Source organism: Nymphaea colorata, chromosome 14, assembly GCF_008831285.2.
Source record: "Nymphaea colorata isolate Beijing-Zhang1983 chromosome 14, ASM883128v2, whole genome shotgun sequence".
In the NCBI taxonomy this organism is placed as follows: Eukaryota; Viridiplantae; Streptophyta; class Magnoliopsida; order Nymphaeales; family Nymphaeaceae; genus Nymphaea; species Nymphaea colorata.
This window is the reverse complement of record NC_045151.1, coordinates 1915534-1927578: the sequence shown is the minus strand read 5'-3', so window position 1 is coordinate 1927578 and position 12045 is coordinate 1915534.

Genomic DNA, 12045 nt, shown 5'->3' with positions numbered 1-12045 from the left:
TTTGAAAAAAAAATGCACTTGCATCTTCTAAATTGTTGACCTCTTCCTTTCTAAAAATATTATGGTTGCATTTCTGTGGGCGGTGGTTGGTTAAAGGCCACTTGTTTGATTTGATCTAGTTAAAATAAGCTATAAGCTTTAATTATAAAAATAATAATCACACTGTTAATCTACCATTTGGCTTGGGCACAATTTTTAACTTTGGTTTAATAATAAATGAGCGGTTAACTTTTCATATATGTCAACTAAGGGTACTAGACTTTTCAGAAAAATTTGCAAACAGTTGCTCTCCAAAGAAAAATATTGAAACCACTAAGTTACAAACATGTCTCACTACATTTAAATTATCTTTTATAGCATGTTTGGATGGAAGAATAGGGAGAGAAAATAATGGAAATAAAGGTTTTTCTTGTTTTTGGATGACTAATTAATATGAAAAAAAAAGTCAAATAAAGCTAATAACTGTGTTTGGATGCAAATGAAAGAAAAGGGAAAGAAGAAAAAGGAAATAAATTTTTAATGTAAATCTAATCCATTTAAAGATATTGGAAGGGGAAAAAATGGCCGTTCCTTTTTTTTTTTCCTTTCCATTTTTTTCTTTTTTTTTTTCAACCATCCATTTATTTCTCTCTTTTTCCTTCCATCCAAAGATAGCTTTAGAAAAGTAAAAATAAATAAATATAAATCAAAGGGAAGGTGGCTTTTCTATTTTTGTTTTCTAAACATATAATTTTAATCTGAAATGGGTAAATTTGTAACTTAGTTATTGTAATATTTTTCTTTGCTCGTGAATTGAATGGAAAGAGTAAGGCGTCTTTAATGCCTTTCAAAAGTTTGTCACTTATTTAATGTACCGGTGCTGTTTTAATGTTTGGGCTATTTAAGATGCCTTATTTATGATGTGTCTCTGCCATTATTTCAAGAGTGGAACAAAAAAAAAAACTTATATTTTGGAGAAAAAGTAAAAAATGAGCATCAACAGACACTTAAATGCCAGAGCGTCTCAATCGTATGGTTGATATAGTTAATAAGATCAATCTAAAATATGAGAAAAGTGGTAATAAAAAGGAAAAGATAAAATGGCACCCACTAAATTTACATTATTTACATATGTAAATTTCACTATTTTTTAGTTTTTTTATACGTAAATGTCCATTAAAGTTTAACATTAAACATAGAGTATCTCTTAACAAAAAATTTCTACTCCACCACTCCACTGCTTGTGTTTAGCTTGTTGGTAAATTTCAGAGATAATATTGTTACAGTTATCTTTTTTTTTATTTTTTGGTATCAGTTTATATATATTGTTATATTGTAAAAATGTCAAAATTATCTTTTTCAAAATCATGTTAGATGACTATTGATTAGAGATCATTTATAAGTAGGTTTAGGCATCAGACCAGACCTAATGAAAAGTCAAGTTCGAGTCAACCCACTGCATGGACTCGAACTGATTGCAAATACAGCCTAATTAAAATAAAAGCTATATTGTTAATATATATATATAATTAATTAATTAATTATATAAAATTATTAGTAAATATATAATTATATTAAAAATAAAATTTTTACACATAATTTAAAGTAATACGGGATACCTTCGGGCCCAATGCTCAACCCCTCACCGTTATTTAGAATGGAAGAGTGAAGCATATTCCTTGAACAAGAATATTTTTTTCCAAAAGAGTGAGGGGGTAAGACTTAAACGGGGTACCATTTTTTTTTTGTAGGGGCCCACTGTTGGTGTTATTATTACAATCAGAACGCTTTCCAAAGAGCCTTTTCTTTTTAATGCTTTTGTACGGAAAATTACCTAAAAAAATGGGTGAGTCAACTCATACAAATTTACCCTTCTTTTTTTAGATCGTGTCTCGTCTGTGACTAAAAACCCAAAAAAAAAAAAACCTTTTTTTAGTTTAATAATTTTGATGCATAATAAGAATTTCATTTTTTTTAATTTTGATTTTAGAATGAACCTATAATTCTACAATTATAATTGCTTGTTTGATATTGTAATTCACATTTTTAAATAATGAAGATAATGATTTGGAATGCAATTGATTCCAAGCGAATCAAACACCACTAATCACTTGTCCATTGTCCTGGATTTAATGCTTGGTTCAGACTTTCCCCTGCCATTCTCAGTTTTTGTCATGTATAGGAAAGCATGGAACAATACGAACAGCTTTTGTCGGCTTTAAAAAATTAACTTTATGGCCTGACAAGTGACATTGACATTGGCCAATTCGGCATCATATGCAGGGGGTGTTTGATTGTTGGAGATTTGAAGTGATATGAGATAAGGGGTGTTTGATTATGTTAGATTTAAAAATCCATAGATCTTATGAAGATTAATTATGACATGTTTTTGGTGATGTGACAGAAGATCCATGGTAAAATAATCCATAGTTCATGAAACCCACTATTTTAAGTTAGAACTAAAATCCACACTTTAAATCTTTATTTTAACTTTTTGCATTGAAGAAAGGTCAGATTTAAAACCTAAGGAAGGAGAGTTCAAGTTTAAATATATAGTTATTAAATCATGAGGACTTCAGATTAAGAACAACCAAACGCCGCTTAAAGATTTCATATCAGAGAATTTGAGGTCAGACTTACCTCCATGGACTTTGAAATGAGGTTTTTGACTACATATTACTAATTAGGATCCCAAATATTTCACATTTTTTTTTATAGATATGAAATCTAGTGTTTGTTTACTTTGTGGGTCTCATAATAAAATTTATACAATTATATATGAAAATAAAAAATTTATTAAATCTAAATTAACGGGCTTAGTTCCGAAAAGCCCATTCGGACCAACCGGACACTCAATTTTCAGTCCCAGGCCCGAGTTGGGCTGAATACCGGGTACCCGGCCCGATGCCCAGACTTATTAAGAAGAACTCATATCAGCCTCAGTGCCTGCCAATGCAATGGCACACCAACCCGATATGTGCCAATGTTAACGATAGTTAATGAAGTGTTTTCTACCAATAGAGAACATCATTTATCTTGGTTAACAACTGCCTGTGAACATTCCGTTTTAAATGTCAGATAAGACACTATTAGGGCAAGTGACCTAATCGCTTTGATTGTTCTATTCAACGACATTTCTCCAACAATTTGAAACTTCGAAATGATGGTCTTTTGAGCTGCATGAACTCTCATTCAAGAAAGCATGGCATGATTTAATCCCACAAAACGCGACAATGATGTTTGAACCGATGACTAGCTACCTATCAGTCTAGGTCCTTACCAACTGTGCTATCTTCTCTAGTTTTATCTACTAGAATAATATATGTAAATTGCAAACCCAAAAGAACCTTTCCTTGAAAAATTTCCTAAATATCGTCGTGCAAAGGCTGTCTCATTGGATATAATTCTCACAAGATAGAGAAGCAATTTTTTCATTCCAATTTGCCATTAGAAACAAAAGCATGCACTTACTCAAAGTGAAATTGAGATTGCTTCATTTTTCTTTGCCTTTTTTTTACTCATATATGTTTCTTGCACTTTTTCTATATTTTACAAAGGAGTTGTACCACCCTCTTCCACTTTGCAAAAAAAAAAAAAAAAAAACCTCAACTCCTCTCATTGGGCAGAGTAGTTGGTTACTTCCTATAACTAAGGTAGGGCACCGGGCTGGGCAGCTGACGGTACCTAGTTCCCGGTCCGAGTTGGGCCTTGGCTTAGAAAAAAGCGCACCAAACCTGCCCAATAATTTATCGGGCCGGCCTGATTGGGCCCGATAAGCCTGGGTGGCCCTGATATTTTTTTAATATTTATTTTATTAATTTATATATATATATATATAATATTTTATTAATATTAATTATATTTATGTATTATTTTATATTAAAAATATATTTTTAAATTTAATTAGGTTGGGCTTGTGCTCGGGTCTCAATGGTCGGGCCAGGTCCGGGCCTGGGTTTCGGGTGTCGGGTCGATCTGATGCCCATACTTACCTATAACCACCCTGGAAAAGGTGAGAGTGTTCGTTTGGCTTTGAAATTTAATTAACCAGGATGTTTTTCCATTGTGAGCAGATCCACATAAAAAATCCAACATTCACTCACTCCCACATGAAGAGAAAAGAATTGTTAACACGTTCAAAGTGTATCTTATTATACACATTTTTCACCTTGTGAGTGTGAATGAATGAGAGGATATTGTTTGATGGCAATGATCATACAATATATTGCGTCCGCAAAAAAGAGCAATATATTACATCTGCCAAAAAAAAAAAGTATAACTTTTATAATTACAGATTGTTTGCTATGCCTAAAATCAAATTCAGATTTTGCTAGATTGGCATATTCAATCTACATTTAATTTAAAACGGTGTTCAATGGTAAATCCAGGGTTCAATTTTGAGTAAGATCCACAATGCTAACAATTTCTACAGTTTTAAAATATTGATTGTAGTCTGACCCCATCCAAAATCCATGAGTTTTTTTTTATTAAATTAGGGTAGCGGGGGTCGGATTTCACTATGCAGATATCAAATCCATAAGGAACCACATGGTAAGAAAAAAAAATTGCATGAGAGGGGGGAGAGGGTTTTATTGAGGCAGGGCATCGAATCGGGTTCCAGCCCGAAAAAAATGGCCTGGGCTGGCCGACCCGATAACGTATCGGGCTGACCCGGGTTGGCCCGATGGGGCCAAATTCTGCCCGATATGTTTTTAATATTATTATTAGTTTAATAATGATATATATTTTATTATTAAAAATATATTTTATATTTAAAAAATTATTTTAACCAGGCAGGACTGGGCGGGCCTGCGCTCAGGTTTCGGGCTGTGGGCCGGCTTCATGCCCAGGCCTAGTTTTTACAAATGATTGTCACCCCTAGGGTTTTCTTCTTGCTTGCCGTGCCTCAGAGTTTCTTCATAGCTGCCTGATTTCCTTGTCGCTTGAGTCATCGACAAGTCTCTGTGTGTGTTTTGGCTGGTTAAAGGGGCTACTAATCTGTCTCTCTCTCTCTTGCTCTTTCTATTTTAGCTAGAGAGGAGGAGTTGAAAAACAGCCCCTTAAACTTTATAGCCAATTGCTTGAAGCATTTTACTTGTTTTATCACAACATTCTACTATTATGAACATTTCATTTTCCTTGTTTATCAATTCCTTTTTGGATAGTCCAAGTGAGAAAGGCCCCATTGCTAGCCATTGCATGAAAAACCTCAATTGGTAAGACATTCAAGCCTCCAAAACCTAATCAGCCACCACAAAATGCATCAAACTTTGACATGAGAAAAAGGCCATCCACCATGAACTTTATAAATATATTAAAAGTTTAAATATGAAAAGCCATTTACATCTTAAAATTTATTTTGGTTTTTGGAGTGCTTAAAAAAAAAGTTTATTTTGAAAAATGGTGGAAAAAGAACTCATGATTGGCTATTTCCAACACCTTTACTGGGGGCAAATAATCAAAGGGCTATGTTTATTGTTGATGTATTTCATTTTCCTTAAATATCTTTTTCATGGAAATAATGTTGAGGATTGATATCTCAAAGACTTTTGGATGAGAAAATTTTTAAGTATCATTTTAAAAAATAAACCATTTTGATTTGTGAGACTTGAATCAATAAATATTGTTTAGAAATATTTGGTAGCCAATGTTGGTCTCAAGTAGATTTAATATTTTGCTATAATTAAGTTATTATCTAGCTAAAACTTAATCTCATCTTATTTAAGTTCTTTTATAAAAGTGATTGTGATCATTCGTGAATTCCACAAGTGATTGTGAATGCATGCATGTTTTAATTCTATACGATTGAAAGTAAATTGTTTAATCATACTATAATATTCATCTAAAATCATTTCTACCATCACATACATACAAATTTCTTATATTTATTTGTATATTTTCTATCATTTTGCCGTAAATATTATTGTGAAAAAAGAAAAGATTTTGAAAATGGAGTGAGGTTGTAGACCACCGAGTGTGATTCCAACATTGGATTACTACTTAGTTTTTGTCTTAATGAAGTCGATAAATGAAAATGAAAATTTTAGGTTTTAGAAAATAGTTATTTCAATGAATAAAAGAAAGAAAAAGAGGAAACGATTTTAGAGAGAATAATATATGTATATGTATATATATGCACTTACATTTATCATTCATAAAAGATGATTTTTTAAACAAAAAAAGAGAGAGAGAGAAAGACAAAGAAATTTTGGAAAGAGAGAAAGGTTTTAAAGAGAAAGAGATAGATATATGTGTGTACGTGTGTGTGAAAATTTATAAGAAAAAACTTTAAATCAAAAAAAGAGAGAGAAAAACATTATATATATATATATATATATATATGTGAAAATTTATAAAAAGAATATCTAAAATCAAAGAGAGAAAGATAATATATATATATATATATATATATTATCTTTCTCTCTTTGATTTTAGATATTCTTTTTATCAATTTTCACATATATATATATATATATATATATATATATATATATTGAAGAGAGAAAGAAAGAGAAACATGTATATGTACGCATATGAAAATTTGTAAAAGAAAATTTTAAATCAAAGAGGGAGACAAAGAGAAGAAGATTCTAGAGAGAGAGTCGAATGTGTGTGTGTGTCTATATATATACACACACATTCTATCTATAAAAGAAGATGCTAAATCAAAGAGAGAAAGAGATGGAAAAAAAGATATATATATATATAAACATTTAAAATCAAGAGATAACTTGGAGCATTTACGACTTCGATTTTTTTATCTTGGTCGGAGAGAGACTGGGGTTCATGCAAGAGCCTAAACCAAGTCTCCAAGGCCTCAATGAATTGAGTTTTTATTTTTTTAATTATTTAGAAAACAAGATTCAAAATATTTTATATAAGCATGTAAAATAATATTTATTCCATCTATTACAAGGAAACTTACTTTCACCAATGGGTATGAGAGAAAGACAAGTATACATGAAAAGAAAAGTTAATGACGTAAGAAAACTCTCATTAAGATCCCTAAGAATGATTAAGACAAATAGACAACACTAAGGTAAGAATGTCATGAAGATATCAACTATACATTAAATTGAAAGTTAACAACATATAAGAGCTCTCATTGGGACCCCTAATCGAGTGATTAAGAGAAATAGTCATCACTAAACGTAAGAATGACATGAAGATGTATATTAATATGTACATATTCATAAGGGTTTTTTCAGGTTGAGCAAATCTTAACCTCAAAAATTAAAATGATAACAAAGACAACTTAACCCAAGCAATCTTTCTTACCATTCATTCACATATTAATTGAAAAATCAATCAACTACATTATCTCAAACATAAACAATACACGCATTCAATGAGCAAAGAGAAGTAAGAAACATATTCCTAGACTAGAAAGAAAAATGAAGTTTTGTTTTATCTTGTGTCACGACCCAATTTTTTTGACACCAATTTTTTTTTTTGTATAAATAATAGCAGAAGTAACATTTACTCATGACCAAAGCCAAATCAAATACACTGTATTAAAAGTAAAATACTTAGACCCAAACAACTAAAATAAACACCAAACCCAAAACCGACGCAGTGTCCAGGCTGCCAATGCCAGTCCATCACAAGACTGAGGTCGTCACACCATAAGCCATAATCTATCAACAACTATTTATAGAGATAGAAAGAAGGGTCAGAATTCCTCTGAGTATGGAAAAATCCAGCCATGAATGAAATATGACCCAACAAAACAATATTTGATTTTATAAAACAAATTCATATAAGGGCCTCATGAACCACAACCATAGGGCTCCAAATCTTAACACATATTATAGTTACATCAATTTATAAAAAGACGAGGTGTACAAAACCTCCAAAATTTTTGTAGACTTCCAACCGTGGTCTATCATTACAATGGGTATGGTCATGGTGCCGTGCAACAACAGAAATCCCCGTGGGCACAACTCACGGGCAGTACAAAACATATCTTCACCAGGCGATCCAACAGATCGAGGGTAACCTGCAGTGAAGCCTCATGAGATATCCCAGATCGCCGCTGTAGCAGTAGGGTCCCTCTAAGAACCCGGGGTGAGGGACCAGGAGACGCCTTGTTCTCCAACAGAAACAACAAAATCCCGGGCCCTTGTGCTGCCCAATACCCTGTGGGCCCTCCAGTGCAGACAGAGGAGTGTGCGTCAATAGTGAGCTCAAGCGCATCACTGCCTCCCGGGACGAAACTAAAAATTGAAAAATCACATATATCGATGCATACACAGTCCACGTTTCGCCCACGAAATTCGAATGTGAGGGTTTATCATCACTAGACATCGTCTAGTGTCTCTCACGAAAACCACCCTTAGGCTCGGTTTCCCAGTCAGAATCAATAAGCCATTTTCTAACTTAACTTAATGGCAAACGAAGCAAATTAGAACAACCCAGCAAGGAATATCACATCCAGAAATCTCAAATAATAACATAATAATTATCATTTGGAAACAAAGAATTTATATTTAAATTCTCAAAACGTGGCTTACCTCCTCTAATTATTCTCAAAACAGCTTATCCATGAATTTTACTAATAAGGTAGACTAATTTTGAAAATTCCTAAACTTGATATAAATTAGGTCGAACCCTAGATTTTTCTCATTTCCTCGCCCGATTTTCTCTCTCTTTGCAAGAAACCCTCCCTCGCCTTCTGTTCGTCTAGCGGTGGAGCTCCCACCGATCATCAAGGAGGAACCGAACCAAAAAGGGCGTCTGTCTTCCTCTCTGGCCTTCCGCGACGTGGAGAAGAGAAGGCAACAGGAAACCTCAATAGCTCCCTATGTTCGGGCGTTCTGCTGTTGTACCTACCAACCGACGCATGCTTTCAGTCGCCGCCGCCTCCTCTGTTCTCGTTCTTTCAGCACAGAGGAACGACAGGAGGAGGACGCTGCATTTCAGCTTTGCCTAAAACGCCTCTCTACCACCAGCGTGAGGAAAATGGCTGGTTTTCCAGTATTGGGAGCACGAGGTCTTTCCTCCCCTTTTTCCCTTATTCGTTTGCTGATTTTGGGGTTACCCTAAATCGAGCAGAGCAAGCCATGCCCTCTGTCGACAACGTTCTAGACTGTTGCTCTCTCTCTCTCTCTCTCTCTCTCTTTTTTCATTTGAAGATGTATTAGGTTCGGGATGACAGCAGGGTCTTCCCACTGGCATTTCGTATATAAATTTCTGTGGCCAGACCCTCCGTGCGGGTTCTAGTATAATTTTTTTTTGTAGTTCATTCGACTACCCATTACTTTGTTCTGCAATCCGTTTTTAAGTCTTCTACTGAACTTATTTGCTCTGTCCGCATCAGCAGTATACACATGGGGGCAGTACACTTCCACGTGTGAATTTGACGACATATTCGTGTAGACTCATACTCTTCTGTTAAAGCTCCAAAAATTCTTACATGCATTTTTTTTGTGTGAAGGCTGGGATGTAAGCATGTGTGAAGGTTTCCTTGAATTCTCCCCAAGTCGTTTCGTGATTTGCGAACTTCACTTCACGTTGTGTTTGCCACAATTCCTCAACATCTCCTTTTAGCATAAAGGTGCCATATCGAACCTTCTTGTTGTCAGGCACGTCCAGAGTGGTAAAGATATTCTCAGTTTCTTTTATCCACTCTTCTGCATCGTCAGCAGTGCCTTTCCCATGAAACTTTGGAGGATGCAAACTCATAAACTGTTGGCGAGTTACGTCCCTTGCATCACCATTCGTTGTCCCGTTTGTATCTGTACTAGTTCCTCCTGAAGGAAGTGTCTACACCAGGCCATGCATCAACCTCGTAATCATATGCAAAGTGTTCATAATGAACACTTGCTATTGTTGGATGTTTCCAACAGGCGTCCTAGGTCCAGTATGATGAATTTCGACGTTTCGGCTCCTGATTTTGTGAGGAGTTTCGTCTCTTCCACTAACACTCCCTCCTCTAGTGCGTGTCATTGAAACTACACCGCACGGAGGAAAACAAAATATAACAATTGTATTCATAAGTAAAGCCATCTGTTAGGACTACTATAAAACTTTAAAACTCAATATTCCCAATAAATAAAAAACACTCATCTCCAACAGGCTTGGATGACCTTTCCTCTACTTGTGATCGACATTGGCATTGGACATGGACTCCAGATACTGTGCTCCGATACCAAAGTTGTCACGACCCAATTTTTTTGACACCAATTTTTTTTTCTTTGTATAAATAATAGCGGAAGTAACATTGAGTCATGACCAAAACCAAATCAAATACACTGTATTAAAAGTAAAACACTTGGACCCAAACAACTAAAATAAACGCCGAGCCCAAAATCGACGCAGTGTCCAGGCTGCCAATGTCCGTCCATCACAAGACTGAGGTCGTCATACCATGAGCCATAATCTACCAAGAACTACCTGTAGAGATAGAAAGAAGGGTTAAAATTCTTCTGAGTACGAAAAAATCCAACCATGAATGGAACATAAGCCAACAAAATAATATTTGATTTTGTAAAACAAATTCATATAAGGGTCATATGAATCATAACTATAAGGCTCCAAATCTTAACCCATATTAGAGTTACATCACATTATCAAAAGCGAGGTGTACAAAACCTCCAAAATTTTTGTAGACTTCCAACCGTGGCCTATCATTACAATGGGTATGGTTATGATGCCGAACAACAACAGAAATCCCCGTGGGCACAACTCATAGGCATAACAGAACATATATTCACCAGACAATCCAACAGATCGAGGGTAACCTACAGTGAAGCCTCCTAAGATATCCCAGATCGCCGCTGCAGCAGCACCCGGATTGAGGGACCAGGAGACACCTTGCTCTCCAACAGAAACAACAAATCTCGGGCCCTTGTGCCACCCACTACCCTGTGGGTCCTCCAGTGCAGACAGAAGAGTGTGCGTTAATAGTGAGCTCAAGCGCACCTCTATCTCTCGAGATGTAACCAAAAACTGGGCAAAACAACAGCTCGCACTCGCATATACCAATGCATACACAATCCACGTTTCACCCACCAAATTCGAATGTGAGGGTTTATCATCACTAGACATCATCTAGTGTCTCTCACGAAAACCACTCTCAGGCTCACCCTCACGCGTCTATTTCTTTCTAGGCATATAGATACATAGATTCACATGCATACCTGTCTATAAGAAATCAAAATACAAGGGCTTCATGCTACATTCATCACCGAATATCCCCATACCTTTAAAATCAAAATCCGTCAACTGTCTTCTTGTTTCTCTTCCGCAGCCCCTTTCTTTGATCTTCTCCAAGAAAAGAGCAGAATTGAAAACCCTTCTCCCTCCTTCACTTTCTCGGTCTCAGTTTCTTTATTCCTGCTATTGGACGTTCCTCTAGTGCTGCAGTAAAAAGAGTGTCAATTGCTGTAAAATGGAGTTAAATACACCCTCTACAAGTCCTCCCTCCTTTCCATACGAATTTTGTTTCAGTTTCTCACAAGAAAAGAAAAGATCTTTCAGTTTCCTTTCTCGTTTCTTTTAGTAAACCCTTCATTTCTTTCCATAACTATTCTCTTTATGTAGAAATTGACAGTTTCAATCATTTAATCTACCATTTTTAATGGTTTCTAAATAAATAAGGAAAGTGAAATCGTGGGTCATACACCTTGCTTATGCTCTCGGTGCATTCAAGAGTAAATTTTGACTCTAGAAAGAAATTTTTAGAGCTATCTTATATGGTCATGGAGAGATGAAGAAAGAAAAAGCAAATAGAGATATTGACTACATACGTCTAAGTGGGCTGGTTAGAGGGAAAAAATCTTCTTCTCTAGATGATCTTGAATCCTCCCCAAGTGAGCCTCCAAAGTATTGAGGATGTCTCCCTAAGAGGTCTATCATGCTCGTTTGAAGAGTAGAAGTTTGAGGAAGAAGCTTGCACCCAAGATTGGAGAGGAGGAGAACAAGAAGAGAATTGGAGAGAGCTAAGAGAAGAACTCCCAAAATCTCAAATGGAAAAGCTCTAGAAGTTCTTCAAGGGTTAGTTCATGTCAAGACAGAAAAATTTGGAAAGATATTTTTGGAGAGTTTTGGAGCCAAAACTCAAGA